This window comes from Microtus oregoni, unplaced genomic scaffold (assembly GCF_018167655.1).
Source record: "Microtus oregoni isolate MIOR12 unplaced genomic scaffold, Mior012 000016F_ref0000370, whole genome shotgun sequence".
Taxonomy (NCBI): domain Eukaryota; kingdom Metazoa; phylum Chordata; class Mammalia; order Rodentia; family Cricetidae; genus Microtus; species Microtus oregoni.
Window position 1 is genome coordinate 29,220,603 of NW_024543075.1, and position 19,197 is coordinate 29,239,799.

Below are 19,197 nucleotides of genomic sequence, written 5' to 3' on the forward strand. Positions count from 1 at the left end.
CTTTCTTTTTTTAAATGATTTATTTATTTTTACTTTATGTGCATTGGTATTTTGTCTGCATTTATGTCTGTGTGAGGGTATCAGATTCCCTGGAGGTAGAGTTACAGGCAGTTGTAAGCTGCCATGTGGGTGCTCAGAATTGAACCCGGGTCTTCTGGAAGAACGGTTAGTGCTCTTAACCGCTGAGCCATCTCTCCAGCCCCAATTTCTTGTTTTCTTTCTAACCTGACTCAAATTTCATGTTCATGTGTAGTAGGAAGATCCCTACTTTCCACTCTTTGGATCCTTTGCTTCCCACAATACTTTGATTAAAATAAACTAAACAACAGCCACCATAAGTCAAGGCCCTTTCCCACAGAACCTGAAGCTCCCTGCTGGCAGCAGCTCTTCATCCTTTCTGATACTGTGGCTGGACCAGTTTCCTGTTAGTTGCTTGAATCCTCTAACTTATTTCCTGCCACAAGATCTTCACAGAAGGCTCTCTTCTCCCTTGTAGTACATGTCTCTCCAGTCTTTAACAGCAAATTCTGACTTGTCCTTCATGTTTTTTTTCAGGTCACAGTTTTATTTCATTTAATTTGATCTATTAATTTATTATTGATTCATTTTGCAGAGGGGGCGTAGATATGGGCCAGTGTGTGCTGCAGCGGACATCTGGAGGTCAGAGGACACCTTTCAGAGTCCTGTCCCTTCTTCTCATTGGTTCCAGGAATGGGCTCAGGCTGTGGGCATATGGGGCATCTCAGCAGTTCAGGTCCTCATTTCAAAGTCATTTCTTCAGAGAAATTGTCCTTGATCCTTCCAATTCAAAAACTGTTTGTCTACAAAATTCTTGCTGAATACTCCACTTAATAAATGGCAGATATTGCCATTTTAAATGAACTATTGATAGGCTTAACTTTTTTGCTTGGATATTGTCTCTTTGCTTTGGAATGGCCTATTCTGTTATTAGATTTTTTTTTTTGGCATACTTGATCTTACACATGATCTTGGCACACATGATCTTACACATCACAGACATTCAATAAGTATCTGTTCCTTTCAGGAAGAGGACGTAGTAAACAAGGAAGAAGGAAAAGGGGAGATGGAGATGAAGAAGACAAGTCTTTGAAAAAGGGGTCTATTGACGACTGTTCTGTTTGGATATGCAGTGTAGACAGAACTCTACATTTCGAATGCAAAAGAATGAGATGAGGAAGTGGTAAGGACCCCCTAGGTTCTGCCTGACTTTAGATTCTCAGCAGTTCTTTTGTAGAGACACAGAAACTCTACACATTTATAGGGTAGTCCAGTGGCTATAATCCTATTGTACAAGTGCTCTATGGGACTCCTAAAATCTGGGGGAATTTAAGATTTAACTGAGGAAACAAAAAGCATGAGATCAATTGTAGGAGTTTTACAGCAGGTGACTAGAATTGCAGTACCCCTGGTGGGGACAGTTGTCATGATACTGTCACATAGCTTTGTTTTCAGGAGAATGGTAGGTAAGGCTCTTTGTTTGTTTTGTCTTGTCTTGTTTTGTTTGTTTGAATAAAGAAAATGAAGTCAGTCTGTGAGGTAGGTGGGACTTATCAAATATCTTTGCTGACATTTATAGTTAAAGTTCAAGGCTATGCGATTATACTCATATTTTTGATGGTAATGGTAGGGAAAAAAGATAAAATGAAGACGATGATATGAAGAATTTAGCTCATGCTTTTGAGTAAAGTTTTTACGTATCATTTTATATAATTAAAATTTTTATTACTTTACTCTTTACTTACTTATTTTCTTTATATTAAAATAAATATTTTTTCATACAATATATTCTGATTATGATTTCCCCTCCCCAAGTCCTCTGAGATCCTCTTCTTATGATATTTATTTACTTACTTTGTGTGTGTGCTTCTGTCCCAGCAAGCACTTGGAGGTCAGAGGACGGCTTCTGGGGGTGGTTCTTACAGTCTATCCTTTGGTTTCTGGGACTCTTCTCCTCAGGTTGTTGGCTTTGGTGGCATCACCTTTCTCTACACAGCCATCTCGGCAGCCCATCTTATACAGTTCTTATGGGAACCTGGGAAGTAATGGCAGCAAGAATTCTGCTGTCATTGTTTCACAAGAGCTTAAGCAGGAGCAGACTGAGACTATTTTAAAGAAATTCCTAGAGTCCGGTTCTGAACATGGCGAACAATGAGGGCTGATGAGACACCAAGGACAATGGCAGGGGGTTTTGATCCTACTTAATGTGCTGGCTTTGTGGGAGCCTAGCCAGTTTGGATGTTCACCTTCCTAGATATGGACGGAGGGGGGAGGACCTAGGACTTAACACAGGGCAGGGAACCTGGACTGCTCTGTGGACTGGAGAGGGAGGGGGAGAGGAGTGGGGGGAGGGGGAGAAGGGTGGGAGGAGGGGGAGAAGGGTGGGAGGAGGGGGAGAAGGGTGGGAGGAGGGGGAGAAGGGTGGGAGGAGGGGGAGAAGGGTGGGAGGAGGGGGAGAAGGGTGGGAGGAGGGGAAGGGAAATGGGAGGCTGGGAGGAGGTGGAAACTTGTTTTTTGTTTATGTTTTTTTTTCTTCTTTTCGCAATAAAAAAAAAAGAAAGAAATTCCTAAATGTAAATTTCCAGGAAAAATGAATATTTGTTCACCCTGACCCCCTGAAGGCTCAAGCCAAAGGTGAAGGATGTGTTTAGTGGCTTTGGTAGATATCTTAGATGTTTTGACTTGATCCTTCCCCCCACCCCATTTCCTAAAAATGCTGAGTGGTTAATAAAATTATCTAGATGCTTATAATCAATAGAGATACACCACTGAACTTACTATATGTTAAGGATTACTGACTGAAGTTTAATGAGCTAGGTCCTTGCCTGATATCTTAGAGATTCAAAATAAGGCAGAAGTGTGACTGGAAAAGAACGAAACAGTGAAACCATGTAATAGCAGACGGCTTGGGCCTCCTGGGTGCATACTTAATTGTTCAAAGGAAGGTGTCCATTTAGATTATCTTAAAGAAGTGGAGGGTATATGTGTTTCTGTTACATGGTCAGACAAGTAGCAAGTGGAGGGATTCTTTTTTTTTTTTTTTTTTGCGATGAATTCCAGGAGGTATTTGTAATGATTACCTGAGAAAGCCAGTGTGCTTTAAGAAGGACAAACTTCTTTGTTTCAGTTGGACAAAGGCTGAGGAGAAATATGTCTGCTCATGGTGGCAGAAGCGTCCTGAGGTTAAAGAACCAGGCACGTTAATCCTCAAGAACAGAATTTAAGAGATTGTAAGAGCTTACTCAGGCCTGATGCTAGAGACCTTTAACCCCAGCTATTCCAGAGGCTGCAGCAAGATTCTATGTTCAGGGCCTGCCCGAAAGAGTTCAAAGCCAGCTTAGCTAAACCTAGCCAGACTTTTATACAAAATTCTGAGCTATATCAAATGAGTTCAATGTTAGTTCTTAAAAGAAGCTGTCTTTTACAAGTCTCTTATCTCAGAAAGGGAAATGACTTGACCCAAGGGACATAACATTTATGCATTCTTCTAGTATGCGAACTTCATGAGTTCAAGTTTGCTTTCTGGCTTGTTCAAACTAGGAATAAAAATATGGTGTGCATTTTCACATGTTAGTAGTTAGGCAGTGATGTCTACCATTAGCCCAAGTGAGGATTTTAGACCCCATCAGCTGCCTCCAAACCACAAAAGAGTGGATGTCAGAGAACTGGGCATGAAAAGAGGAAACAGGAGGGCAGAGATTCCAGGACTGGGCTGGAGCTCAGTGGTGTGCAATGAAGATGCAAGGCCCGGAGCACAGGCCTCAGCCCTGGGCTGAAAACAAACAAGAGTAGTTTTTAATCTGAGTTAACAAGAGAAGATTCAAAAACAGATTCACTTATCCCTTTTTAAAGGCCTCTGTTTGGTGTGTTGAAAAGACTGGATTGTTTTTTTTAAAGTGCCTTACCCTATTCTGTTATTTTAGGTTCCCTTCATTGAGGAACTATTAAAAAAGTGAAAAACATTAAAAAAAATGAAACTAATTATAGTCCAGTGAGTTCTGTCATAGAATAATGTTGGACACTTCCGAAAGAACCATCAAATACTTCTTAAATGAATAATTATTGAAAAAAGGAAGAAAAATTTCCTTAATTAGAGAAATTAATTAAAGATCTTCAACTTAAATTCTGTTTCTACTTCCAAAATTAACTACTTCCTCATAACTGCTATTTTCAATTTGTGTTTTCCCTCCAAAGTTCTTCCTATATAATCCTATATAAACATATCTAATTATTTAGAAACATGCAGTTTTATTTGTAGTTAGGTAACACTCCCCCCTTTCACACATATTGGTTTGTTTTTTGCATGTTCTTTTTTCATTTGAAATTATGACAGGAATGCTACGTTCGTTTACAGAACTTAACCCCATTTTCTTCTACATGGTATTATGCTGTGTGTGTACCATTGCTACATCATAGACTTCTGAGTTATCCAGCTTAAAGATCCTCAAGTAAAATTTTAGATGTTTAAAAGTTAGAAATGATAAAATGTAAGTTATTTTTAAGAACATATAAATAAGGCAGCTGGAAAGGATCAAGACAATCCTATGGGTAGATAAGGGTACCTGGTACTCGTATACTCAGCAAAGATTAATCCTTCTCTCCCGCCCATCTTTCCTTAAGTCATTTACATTGGAAAAATATGGCTATGTAATTATTCAGTCTCTTTTTATCTTCTCTAATATGTTGTTTCTTTATTTGTGTGGCTTATTGAATGTTTGATCCTTGGTCTATGGCTGTTTCAGGTGACTACTCAAGACCTCTTTCCCTCATGAATCCACTCAGTGTGTGGTTACTCTATCCTAGGCATCAAGGAGACCATCAAAACTTCCTCTTTGTCTCTGTCTCTCATTCTGTGGAAAGAAACCCATGTTTTTACACATGCATACAGGATCTAGATAATGCTAGTTTATAAGAATCTTACACATTCGTGGGCAAGACAGACACATAAACTAATAAAATATGTAATGTGATAGAAGACTGAATAAATCAAAAATGGGGTGATCAGGGAAGGTTTTTACAAGGTAGATGATAATTGTGGTAGAGATTAAAGTGTCACTACCATTTAATTGAACAGATAATACAAAGGAAATGACAGGTAGGAATGTAAAGTATAATAAGGGCTTGGGTAAGTGAATAAAGCAAGGTACCATTTAGTTTGTCACTGGGAAAATATAAGATGTTTTTATGCATAGAGAGTGGCTGGTAGTGAGCAAAGGAGACTTGAGTCCACTGAAAATTGGTTAGGAGGTAAAGCGCTTGATGTGAACCCATGAAGACTAGAGTTCAGTTCCCCAGAACTCATGGAAAAGCTGGGTGCAAAATGCATCTGTAACCCCAGCAGAGCTGAGTGTGGGGGAGGAGGGCAGAGATAGGAAGAATCCTTGGAACTGACTGGCAAGTCAGTCCATGAAAATTGTAAGCTCCGGGTTCAGTGAGTGCCTATCTCAAAAAACAGAGACATTGAAAAAAGCATTTGAGAAAAACTCCTAGCCTCTACATATATAGGCATACACATGCACACACAGTAATGCTTATATACACACACATACCAAATGCACATGTGAAAACTGATAAATAAAATGAAAAACCTTGGGAAAAAGCACACAAAAAATAACAACTTAAAGGGACTGATGAGCCATTTGAAGAAAGCTAAATCTTGGAAGGTATTTAGAAGAAGGGAGGGAACCGAGCAAGTTTTTTTTCTTTTTTCTTTTTTAGATTTCAACTTTGAGAACAGGCTCCAGTCTGTGTTTTTGCCAATAGAACCCAGAGAAAAAGTTTCTGAAGACACAATGACCCCAAGTACAGATTTAAGAAAGCCACTAAGTCCCAAGTAACATAAATATAAGGAAAAGCAATTTATGTACATCATAGATAATAGAAATAAACAAAATTAAAATTAAACATTTTTTTCCTTATTGGTGCACAGTTGTAACAAGTTCAATTGGGAGGCAGAGGCCGGAGGATTTTCAGCTCTAGCCTAGGTTATATAACTACTTCCTGGACTCATGAACATCTTTAGACCAGAAATTGTACGATTTAGATGAAATAAATAAATTGCATGAAATACAGCTTACCAGAAGTGATAAAAGATAAATGAGGAAATCTAAATAGTACTTTTATAAAAGAAATTTGAGTGCTAATTAAAATTTGGGTATTAAAGAAATTTGAATGTTAATTCAAATTAAAAGATACTACAAAGAAAACTCCAGGCCCAAATGGCTTCATTGGGTAAAGGTAAATTCTATCAAATACATAAGAAAAAAAAACCCCACTAGCCTTACAAAAAATATTTCAAAAAAAAGAAAGGACATAATTTTTAAGTCGTTTGTGACACCAACTCTGATGGTTAAATTTTTTATTTAAAAAATTTCATGCATATACTTTCTTCTTTCCTAAGTACTCCTAGCTCTTTCCCTCCCCATATTTATGTTCCCCCTCTCTAAAACAAAACAACCAAATAGACAAAACAGCAAAAATGCCCAAGAAAAACAAAATAAAACCTAAAAAGATATACACACAAAAGCCACCAAACCATTATAAAGGACAAAAACCATGCAGTTTATTTGTGTTGCATAACTACTCTTGAGCATGAGACCTGCTCTGAGGTGTGGTGGATATGTTTCTCCAGCGTCACTCCATTGGAGGACACTAATTTCCTTCTCCCAGAAGGGATCAGTGGCAAAGAGCTTGGTGAGTGGTGGGATTTGGTGTCCAGTTCACATTTTTTGTGCCAGGATTTTGTTCTGCTTAAGTCTGTGCAGGTCTTGTATATACTTCCACAGTATCTGTGAGTTCATGTGTGCATCTGCCTTGTTGTGTCTGGAAGATGCTGTTTCCTTGGAATTATTTACTCTGGTCTTTAACAATCTTTCCACCTCTTCTTCCACGTAGATCCCTAAGCTTTGAGGGGAAGGATTTGATATAGATATTTGATTAAGGAATGAGGACTCCAAGATCTCTGACTGTCTGCACATTGTCCAGTTGAGGGTTAATATGTTAATTACCATTGACTGTAAGAAGAAGCTTCTTGGGTGAAGGCTGAGTAATGGAGTGATCTATAGATATAGGAATATGTCATTGGGAATTATTTTATTGCTATGTTCATTTAGAAAATAGATTTTCCTCTAGGGACCTATGTAGTCTCTGGTTTTTAGCCTCAGGAGTAGTATTAGGGGTGGGTCCCAACTCTTAGAGTGACCTTATATCCAAGCAAAAAGTGGTTGGTTGCTCCCATAAAATTTGTGCCACTTTTGCACCAGTATATAATGTAGGCAGATGACTGTTGTTGATCACAGGGTTTGTAGTTGGGTGAGACTGATGATTACTTTTCACCTCTGGTTGTGTGTATAGAGACTTCCAGCACTATTAATACTGGCCATTAGGGGTGAAATCTCTAGTTAATCATCAGCTAAATTTCTCAGTGTTTGATGGCATTAGTAAGTGGTGTCTTCAACAATAGTGCCTTACCATCTTATTATGGAGTGTAACCAATAGCAGCAGTAATAGTAGTGTAACCAATTGGCAATGGCCTGTAATGTTGGGGTCTATGGGGCTTCTTTGATCAACAACTCAGCAAGAAATAACCCATTTTTGAAACTAGAAGTTTTACTTGGAATCATATGATGTAGATCTAGTTGGGACATTGTCCACCACATTATATAATAACTCCATTTAAATTCTTTTTATGTATGTATATACCTTAGGGAACTTCTAGAGTAGTAGGTTTCCACATGGCTTTTCAAAAGGCCTCCTGCTTTAGTTATTCCTTCCTGGGAGGGATGGTTAATTTTGATTGCTGGTCTGAAAATCCAAATTGTTGAATCACAGGTTCAATAAGGGATCCTTCCTGAAAAAATAAAATGGAGAGCAATTGTGGAAAGACCCGTGAAGCAATCATCTAGCCTGGGAAGAAACCTGGCATCTTACTATCTTTTTGTGGTGTTGAAGATCAAACCCAGGGCCCCACACATGGTAGGCAAGCACTACTCCTGTTCATTACTCCAGATACTCACTTTTTTTTTTTTAAAGTGGCCCTATGATTAGGCTATCCATTAACCAAGAAAATCAGTCTTTGGAAGTGATATACAGGTATCAGTAGTTTTTTAAGGTCTTCATCTTATTTTAAGATGTACCCACATTTGAAACCACTGAGTAGTGATGCTCTAAGATACAAAGACATTGCTTAATATGAGCACAAGGGCCAGGAAATGAGACCAACAGGTCCATGTACTGTAGGTGATGGGGGAATAACAAAGCTCTTAAAGCAGGAGAGTAATCTACTTAGATATTGTTTGGGGGTCACACTGTAGATATTAAAAAATTCCCACTCCCACCTCTTCTACCTTTCAACATCAACCCTCCAAGAGTTCTCAACTTGGAATCAGGACGGAAACTTCTGTTTTGTATTTTTTGTGTTGCAATAAAAATTATTAAAAATAAATGAACTTACAGATTTCTCCAATTCTCATTATTATGATACTTGCCAAGGTAAAGGCAAATTTCTATATATGAGTAACAAATAAAATAATAAAAATAATAATAAAAGATAGAAAAACCACATCTTCCCTCAAGAGTCTTATGCGTACCAATACATGCAATCTTCCTCTGAGTTTTGAATTTAGATGAAGATGGCTTTGAAGTAAGGTCAGGAGCATGAGGCTTGACTCAAGGGTTTGAACTAAAGAACAATATGACTCCCGATACCACGGAGCTCTGAACACAGGAAAGCTGCCCAAGGCTGCAACATGAAACTCTCCTCTGAGTTAGAATGTGTATTAGCTGGTAGGAGAGGAAGTGGGAAAAAACTGCAAAAATTTAATTAAATAATGTTTTGCATATTTTTCTCCTTTGGACTCAATTCAGTCACAAATGAAATAGCAGTTGCCTGGGATTTCCACAGCATTAATTAATTCAAACAAGGGAAAAATGAATCAGAACCAGAAATTTATTTATTATGCCCTTCTTTCTTTTAAGATCTCAAAACTCTCGTAGTCTCCTGTGATTATAGGAGTTTGCATTTCTAAGACTTGGTATATCCAATTTAAAGTGGATTAAAATATTCTCCCAGACATAATAGTAAGGGGAGGATATTTGTTTTCATTATTTTTTAAACTATCATTTTAATGGAAACATTTTTTTCTTTTAAGTGACAGAAATAAGACTCTTGAAAATGTAACACTGCTAAGGATAGAATGCCTCTGGAAGTACCTTTCAGAATGGACTGGGGTTCATCTTCTTTGCACTGTAAAATGTACCTGTGTTCAGAGATGGTGTTCATTGCCCTTAATCTCTGGAAGGGGATTAAAAAAAAAAAAGAAAGAAATAACTCCATGTTAGCTGAGTCAGCTACAGCATCATATCTATGGACACCAAATTTTAGGAAAATTATAAAAGAGTAAATTGAATATTAATTGGAATGGGATATATATGTTATAAATTCTAGTCCTGATTTTTACCAGAGGTCAGTCTCATGATGGGTGTTCCTTCAGTCCATCTCCAATCTGCACTAGCACTGTAACACAATGCTGGTACTATGTCAGTATTTAAAACAATTGAGATTTTAAAGTATTCCAGGACTTGGTATCTTTTTATTCTTTGCCTTTCCATTCTTCTTAAAGTAAGAGCTCTGATTTGTAAACAAGTGGAAGATGATTTGTACTTCCAGAAGATTCACACTTTTGGAATGGAACATCCTCTGGTGTCTGCTGCTGTGTCTCTCTGGCATGATCTCTGTGGTAAGACAATTCCATGAGCCGCCGTATGTTAGCAATGAGTATTGTTGCCACAGCTTCTCTTTTGATATTGTAGTTCGCTTTCTGATCTGTTTCTTTCTCTATCATCTGTGCAATGTCAACAATTAATGACAATACCAGAATTTGCTAACACAGTAAATTTCTTATAGAAGGTAAAATGCACTTCATTTATGATGACATATCCTGAACTTTCTCCATTTTATCCATGTGTTTTTTTCTTTCCCCAGGGTTGTTTAAACATTTCTTAAACTCTTAGAATAAGGGTGTGTCAGAATTTTCTGTGCAAAGACAAAGGACTCACACATGAACCATAATTTAAGCTGCATGCTCATCCTCTTTTAGTATTCTTTTCAGGTGAATTTGTTGGATAACAGTTTTTTTTTTTATGTTACACTTTGGTTAACCTTTGTTCTTCTAGGGACAGCACAGGTTATGTGAGAAGGGATTCTAACAGGCAGTGAGAATTCCCTGTCATATGTGCATGTGCTCCTTGAGTTCTAGGCTTCTGTTTTAAGAGTCAGCTATATATTTTTACCATTTAACTCTGCAAACACAGAAAGTTAATTGCAATGATCTACAACTCCAGTATTAAATACAGCTTCTGGCTGGGTGAGATGGTTCAGCAGATAAGAGCTCTCGTTACACAAGCCTGTGTACTTGAGTTTGAATCCTAGAACCCATAGTGGAAAGAGAAAATCAACTCCTTAAGGTTTATTCAGGAGTACGCTGTGGTGCATACATGGGTGTGCGTTTACAATCACAATAATGGCAATACATAACTATGTGAGCAGCCCTGTTCCTGTTCTGGTGTGATGTGTGTGCAGCTGATGTGATAGAATATTTTATCTTCTGAGTTTTCAGTTTCATTTCTTGCTAGTTTGTCGTGATGGCTCTGAACAGTCACCATGAACATCTAATCCTGATCTGTCCCCTGAGCTGAGGAGGTTCTGCTGACCTCTTGCCTCTGTACAACTCTGTGTCTTTTGAACTTCTGCATCTGTAATTGGGTTTCCTGTCTTCACCTTTGTTTCCAGACTCAAGGTTGTTATTTATCTTGTTATTATTTTGGCCTTTAGCAAGATCAGTTCTTATACTTTAAGCTGCTACTTACATTTGGCTGTGAACTGACAAATTAGATAAAAGCAGGGAAAACATAGCCTTTAAATGAGCGTCTTCTGTTGCCAAATATGACAAATGTGCTTGCACAGGAATGTTACCATTTATTTTTATTATTCTTAATTATGTGTATATGTTTGCATGTGGACACGCGTATGTGAATGCAGGTACCTTCAGAGACATCAGATTCCCTGGTCCTGGGAGCTGGCTTTCTGGACAGTTGTGGGCCACCTGACATGTATACTGAGAACTGAACTGTGGTCTTCTGAAAAAACAGCAAGTGCTCTTAACTCCTCGCCATCTCTGCAGCCCTATTTTTCCAGTTCTTAAACAGTTACTCCTTTTTTTCTTTAAATACTGAAGACCTAATTGAGCACTCAGCATATGCCAAGACAGAACCTTATATCTGTCTGCCTATTGGGCTTATTCCTGAAACAGTCCAGCAAGTTGTATTCATACAGATAAAAATCCATAGAGTCAGAGAAATTGAATAAGCTGACTGTATTACTGGTAAATGTTAGAAGCAGAATTTGAACCCAGGTGTGATTCTTAAGTAGTTAGAATGAATTCAGTACTATTTAAGTAGAGTAGATAGATTCTGAACTGAAGACTCTCCTTTAAGAAGTTCTAACACAGGACCTTGGGGCATCTCTGTGGGATCTGAATCCATTCTGATTCTCGCCATCCCTACAGCATTACTGCTGGTACACTGTGGAAGGGTCTAAGAAGCCTGGTATTCAGGACAAACATGCTGAAAGGACCTTCAAAGCCCTCAGCCAGAAGGGGCAATCTTCTCCTGTGGCCCGAAGCTCTTTCGGACTTGCAGAATCCTGAGTACACGCTTTACTATGTTTCTTATACCTGGGCATATGATTCATGATTTAGGAAGGAGCAGGTAACCTCTAATAGCATGGCAGTGATCCTAACGACCATGATTCTCAGGGATGCAGATATTAATCTCTCTGTATGCATCTAGATGAGACAGGGTTTCAGAGCGTAGTCTTTAAAGTTCATCTTTCTAGGTTCAAATCCTAGCTCACTGTGAATGGGTATATCCAGGCAAGTTCATGTATGTATTTGGTTTCTCTTATGAATGAATAATAGGGAAAGTAGCAATATACCTGCTCATAGGACCTACTCCTACCTGCTTTGTTTTTAGAACCAAAGAAGTTAATATATGTAGAAATAATTATCATAAAGCTTTTATATTAATTGAGTTACAAATGTTAGCTATTATGGTTCTAATTTGAATTTTAGGTTTTTTCTGTTTGTTTTTTCTTTTTTCTTCTCTTTTCTAATTTGAATTTTTAAACCTATTTTTTAAAACTCAATGTTTGTGAAAACGGTTAACAGTCTCTGAAAAGCAGAAGCTTTCACTGATCTATGTATTTCAGTTTTATCTCACAAATAACTAACACCGTATCTCATTATTTCTGTTTTTCTTTTCTTAAAGTCTATCCTCAGGTTGAGAGTGACTGCACAGTGAACTCTGTAATTGCTTTTTGGGTCTATTTCTTGTCCTAGACACAGAACAATCTAAAGTTGCAAGGTTTTGTTTAGAGAGGACCCAAGTTACAGGTGAAGGGTCATAAGGGCATCTCTTCCCCTTGGGATAATATCTCACACGATGTGCGCATTTTCTGTGCTATTTGAAAGTGCAAATTTCCTTTGGGCAAGCTGGGTAACAGTGTAGTTCTGTTCAGCAGCCAACTTGAGTATGGAGCCAGCATCCCTTGTTCATCTGCTACTTTACTATTGGAAGAAAGTGGCAAATAGCCCTGAACTACTCCCTCCTCTGTGGTGTGCATGTGCAAAACAAAGATAAAAACTATGTTTCCTTCGTGGAAGGGTGTGGAGGCAGACAGTAATTTCAAATAGAAATAATGACAGCAATTGAGGTTTCCAATGAGGACACCGTCGCCACCAGAGGAAGAAGGAAAGAAGTTCATTCCTGAGAGAGGTATTTGATTCAACATTTAGACTGTCGTGTATGCACAGGTGCCTGGGACACTGCTGTTAATGAACTGATGTGACTGTTTGACAGAGATGCTGTCTGCAGGTTTCCATGATGTGGCCTGGAGAGGAGCAGCTTGAGGTATCCAGGACACCTGCAATTAGCAGAGTGAAACTCCAATGTTTTGATAGACAAAGACTTTTGTTTCTCGGGTCTGTTGCTTCTCTGTTATACCAATTAATTGTGAGAGTGGCTTATTCTTATAATGGTTTATCATTTTTAACTAATAACATTGACTCAGAGGAAAAGTTACCAGACTCTCAAGAACATGTATAATACTGTTTTAGGACCTTAACCAACTAACCCCCCTTCCACTATGAACAAGTAGTACTCAATCTTGCTGTCATCTTTGGGTGGTGTTTAAACATTTATTTCCAGGAGTTTGACACAGTGTGTATATGCCTGTGAGTGTGCCTGTGTGCACCTGTGTGGGCGTCTGTTTGGACTGGGGGAGGAGTGGAGAGAAAGTGAAATTTTAAGGGGATGGAAAGTCAGCAATATTGGATTCAGAGGAGTGGAAATTTAAACTGAAAAATAAAAGGGTTTTGAATGCTTTCTCTCTTAGTGAGAAAAGTGAATTCACTGCAAGCTACATATGTCCACAAAGAGTATTTATGAATATAATATGGAATTAAAATAGCAAGCAAACTTTCTAGAAATGGAAGAAAAATATATGACTGAAAAATGAGGCAGTGGTGAAGAAAATACTTTTTGAACAAAATTTGAAGCATCATGGCCAGCTGGGATAAAGTTTTAACAGAACAGGCTGGGCCATTTATAGATTACAGCACTTTTAATTTTGACAGTGTTACAAAGTGTTGATGTTGATAAAGAATTTGTTGATGCCATATCAATTTCTCCACGTGGAGAAGTGTTTTAGGGTGATTAGTTAAGCTTGGGGCTGGCAGCCAGAAGAGAAAACAGGCTTTCTGAAGTAGGAGAAAGTTGCCATTGCTGAACTTTTGCTCCTTATAGAAGTCCTGATGGTCCAGGGCAGAAGCTGTTTTCTTTCTTCATTTCTTTCAAAAAGTCTTTTGTGCTTTTTGGCATCATGAAGATCTTTGTGTATGGTTGATTAAATTAACATTACTTTCAATGACACTCCAAGGTCTAAAGTAGCCTTGCCATATAAAAAGTGTCATATTTGTGCAAATTGGTGCAGTAATTTAAAAGCTGAACCATGTAACAGGTTACTCCCTGTTTCAAGTCAAGGACCTACCTACTTGGTGTTAAGGAAGGCATGCTTAGGCAGGCTAGGACTTTTCAAAAGCAAGCCCTCCTTCCCAAATAACTGACTCTTGTCTTTGGTTTGCTTTTTGTCTCCGTGTACCAGGGACCTTTTGTCAGCTCCCCCTCCTCGCTCTTGCACCTCCTGTAACAGTCTTACTCATCCTTCTGCCTTGCTGCAGGCAGTCGACATGGGTGACGGGGTTTGACCTGACTGACTTCAGGCCTCACTCTCAGCTTGTTGTGGTAAGCAGGTGTGCCACACTTTAAATGCATTTTCTGGAAGTTTCTTTTTCTTTCCTACCTTCTCACATCCATACAAGCTTGTGTGCTTCACTGTGGCACTTGTCCGTGGAGCTTGTTCCCCAACAGAATACACCCTGCACTTCTGAGATTTGCTGTGCTTAGAGAAACTATCATTTTGTTGGTATTATTTTGGTAATAAGTATATTATTTAATTTTTGTTAATAAACATAATTATAGACTTTAAAATGTTAGTTGATAAAATGGATTTGAAGAAAAGGATAAAATACAATATTTTTATTGATTTTTTTCTACTTAAACACTCCATGATTATTGGAGAAATCAGAAAACATATAAAGAAAGCTAAAAATGAGTAAACTTCTAGGGTGATGCTGAGAAACAGTCCAAAGTGTTTAAAAGAATATATTTTAGACAAATTTTTTACCTAGGTGTTTCTGTTTCTAGAAGAAAATGAAATACTATTAAATACGCTATTTTGTAAATTTCTTCAATTTGAAAAAATTAAAAACATTATTATATGTAGTTACTCTGAAAGCATTATAAAACATGGTAAAATGAAAACAATTTTGAAATCTTATCTTAACTCCCCAGAGATGTTAATAGCTATCATGCTTTATTTCTTCTCCTTGCAAAATTTACCTTATAAATTTCATATAGCTTTATCATAAATCCACATCGATGCATTGGCACTATTCTATAAGCAGCCAAGTCATGGTTCTATTTAGTTACATTATTTTCTAGTTTATCTTTTGTAAATAAGAACGTGTCCACAAGCCCACTGCCATGTCCAAGGAACAGAATGTTGGCATCAGCACATAGCCCCTAGGTGAGAGCTACTTTTTGAACATCAGCATCTCATTAGCATTGCTCCTCATATTACTAAATGCTCTTCTTCACCAATATTTTGTTTTTAAAATGACTGCATCATCTGTATAAAAGTAACAGGTACTGCATCTGAGAACTTCATAGAAGACAGATAGTCAAGGAAAAGAGCCTGCTTCCTTTGTCCTAGTCTAACCGTCTTCATTAATAAATGCCTTACCTGTTTGTCCACCTATTAAATCCATCTATCTATCCTCTGTCTATTCATCATCTATTTATCAATAATGCATTTATCTATAATCTATATAGTGTATATATTTACTTTTAAAATAATAATGGGATCAAATAACAGCAAATGTTTCATTTTCTTGCTTTAGCAATCTATCATTTCCATGATGCTACATATTCATTAACATAATAATTTCCCTTTTATTAAATAAAATTATACCTTGAGAAAAGCATCGTCTTATTTGTGGTGTGTGTGTGTGTGTGTGTGTGTGTGTGTGTACATGTGTGGAGGTCAGAGGTCAACCTACAGGAACTGGTTCCCTCCTTCTACCTATGGGTTCTGGTCTGATCTCATGTCCTCAGGTTCAGTGGCAAGTGCCTTTCGCAGCTGAGCCTTCTCCCCGACTCTACTTGATTGCTTTTCATGATTTCCTACTGTCCTATTATGAACGTTGCACATGTTGGCTGATAGCTATAGTTATGGTTGCCTCGAGTTTTCTCTAGTAACACTAGCAACCTCTTGTTAAGCCCTACTAGAGTTCCATTTCTGCACATATCTGCAGCTGTTTCTTCAGTTTAAATTCTCAGAGATGCACTGTGGGCTGTTCTTTAAAGATCTTTGATACATATTGCCAAAAAGCCCTCAGTCAGTTCATTCTTAATCCTAGGATGTGAGCTCACTTTATCTCATCTCTACCAACACATTGCCATTGTTTTTAACCACTGTCAGTGTGACGTAGAAAATGGCAGCTAGATTTTTAGTATAATTTACATTTATTTTATTAATAGTTAAATGGAATACTTCTTCATTTTTTAGACTGTCTGAATGTCTATTAAAATATATTTCTTGCTCATAACTGCATGTTATCAGATTGCTGCAAGGGTCAAACGAATGACTACATATGTACATATATATAACTAAATATTTTGGACAGCTGAACACAAAGAAATATAATGCTATTTAAATGGATACTGGATATTTTTTAAGGAGATATTTATTTATATGTTTAAAATCTTAGCCCTTTGTCTTTGATGGTGTGGACTTTTCTGTTTTTGTGTCTTTCTTTTACAGGCTGTATTGCTGGGATCCCTGGGCTAAGGGGATGATGCTTCCAGGGCATCCTTCCAAATATCTGGACTGTAGTGCATACATCCATGCCACGCTAGAACTAACTTCCAACCATATTTTTCCTACAATTCTCCCTCCCCTTTTTTGAGACAAGGTCTCCCAATGTACTCCATTTGGCTTGAAACTCACTATGTGGGCCAGGTTAGCCTCCTGAGTGCTGGTATTAAAAGCATGTACCACCACAGCTAGCATAATTCATCTCTTAATGTTACAATTACTATGAAGTTCTTAGAGACATTTGGATTTGCTTTTCAATTTGTTTTGTATATGCCTATACTTTTGACAAACTTTATTTTTTTAATATTTTTTATTTTTATTTTGAGACAGGGGTTTTCTGTGTAGCTTTGGTGCCTGTCCTGGAACTAGCTCTTGTAGATCAGGCAGGCCATGAATTCCCAGACATCCACCTGCCTCTGTCTCCTGAGTGCTGGGATTAATGGCGTGTGCCACCACTGCTGGCTTCTTTTGACAAACTTTAAGTAATGAGATTTCATATTATTTATGGTTTACCAGTACTGGAGACTCGATCTCAGCTTCACGTGTACTGAGAATCTACTAAACCACTGGGCTACGTTCCTGCATCCACATCTGGGCCATTTTGTTAAATTTCGCAGTTTTACTAGAACTATATTAAATTTATAAAGCAAGCTGGCAGTAATCTTTTAATTTAAATTAAAATGCATTCTTAGACGTCTCAGATCTATTTCCCTCCTGTAGGATGTCGTGAAGGTCTCTTGAGTGCATGAGTTCTAGATTTCTAGATAGAGCCTAGAATTTGATGTGGACTACGGAGCTGACCCCGTGAGCGTGTGTGCAGATTTAGACTCTACCAACCAAGGGCTCTGATCAGCTTCTTCTCTGTCTCTCATAAGCAGCTGTGCCACTCTACTGAGTTTGGAACTGATGTTTTGTGGAAAAGAAATAGTTTTACTTTTAGGGTGTGCTAATATTGTCTAAACGTGGAGGAGATAAACAGCATGTCATACTTACTACATGGACAGTGAAAGCCGGAGCCCGTGGAGCGGGTGCCAGTGTGCTAGGGTGGAGTCACATGCACACCACAGCAGATAAGGACAGCCATAAAGATCCCTGACAATTGTTATTTTAGGATCAGGTCTTCTAGGGGGCATTTTCCCCATATCTTCAAATGTTTTATACTTATGAGGATGCTTGTGATCTTCTGATAAGAGCAAATGTTGCTTGCTTATGAAGTTTCTCTCTTCCCTCAATGTATCCCTTTCCCCCAAATCTTTCTGCCTTTTACCTTCATGACACATCTGTTCTGAGACCTCCTTCCCTTTCTTTTGGAGTTCTTTCTCCCCTCTTGTACTGCATCCTTTCTACTTTCATGAGGTAAGTTTTGATGAAAACAGAGCACCATTACCCTGTGTGGTGATTTGTGTAAGTTCTGTGTGCATGGGAAATCAGAGTGTTCATTGGTGTGAACTAGCAAAGTCTGAAGAGCTTTTGAGAGTTTTTTTTGTTACTAATTGGTTTCTTTTTCATATAAATTTGTGATTCCTTTTTGTAGTAAATTGTAAGATTTTTTCTCATTGAAAGCTAATGATAACTGTTTGAAGTTCCAGATATGTTTTCAAACTCTTAAAACTTCATGTCAGTCCTAATGTTTCTCTGTCTTTTATCCTATAATTTTTTAAAATTAGTGTAGCATAGGCTGTCTTGAACGTGTGATCCTCCTGTCTCATCTTCTCAGGTACTGTAGATGTGTGTTACCATGTCACACCCATCCTGTGTGTTTGACCATGATTGTCACCTTCCTAAACCAATGATACACAAGGGGCAAGCAGCAGTCATTTCAAAAATAGAGAGTGCAGTGTGGAGAAAGAGGGGAGAGGAGCCATCAGAGACACTGCAGTGAGATGGACCTCTCCCCTCTTTCTCCACACTTCTCTGTTAACCACCCCTCCACACACAACTTTATTCTGCTCTTTCTTGCATGTGGAGGCTGAATAATTGTTTTGCCACATTAGGATTTGTTTGTTTTGTATTTCACAAATATCATCTCGGCTGTCTTTAAAACTGAATTTTATAGGATTGATTTATTTTTATTTAATGCATATAAATGTTTGACTGCATGTGTGAATGTGCACCATGTTCCTGCATTGCCTGTGGATGCCAGGAAAGGGTGTCAGATCCCTTAAGACTGGAACTATAGGTTGTTGTGAGCCAACCTGTGGGTGCTGGGACCTGAACCCAGGTCCTCTGCAGGAGCAGCCAGTGCTCTTAACTGCTGAGCTGCTTTTTTTCTTGGTCCCCACATTATAACTATAAAATATTTGAATCACATTGTGACACACTTAAGCAGAGTCTGAGAAGTAAAACTGCTGGGTATGAAAAAATATAAAAACATTAATACTGAATTGAATTTTTTCTTTTAAAAATGTATCCCACATGTTATTTGAAGTACCATATATTGCATTGCTACAAAGTTAATTTTTAACATTAGTTTGACATACATAGTCATAATTTTATCTGACAAACCACGAAGACTGAAAAAGTTTTAGAAAGGAAAGCTGCAGACCTGGGAATAAGTGATGGTGTAAGACAGAGCTCCTGCTGTCAGAAGTAAGGATGCTAAGGAATGAGAAGTCAGGTAGAGTCTC

The 19,197-nt window shown here is 38.0% G+C and overlaps 1 protein-coding gene across 3 annotated transcripts in view; it reads left to right on the plus strand.

The window, feature by feature from the left end:
• Sox6 (SRY-box transcription factor 6) overlaps positions 1-19,197 on the plus strand; it is a 560,562-nt gene that overhangs the window by 190,847 nt on the left and 350,518 nt on the right. The window contains exons 1-2 of one of the 3 annotated variants that reach the window (XM_041666385.1): positions 7,912-7,992; positions 9,639-9,755. The exons of the other annotated variants lie outside the window; for them this stretch is intronic. The gene's annotated coding sequence lies outside the window, so the exon portion shown is untranslated. Of the gene's footprint in view, positions 1-7,911; positions 7,993-9,638; positions 9,756-19,197 lie in introns of those variants that run through there. 3 annotated transcript variants of the gene reach the window in all.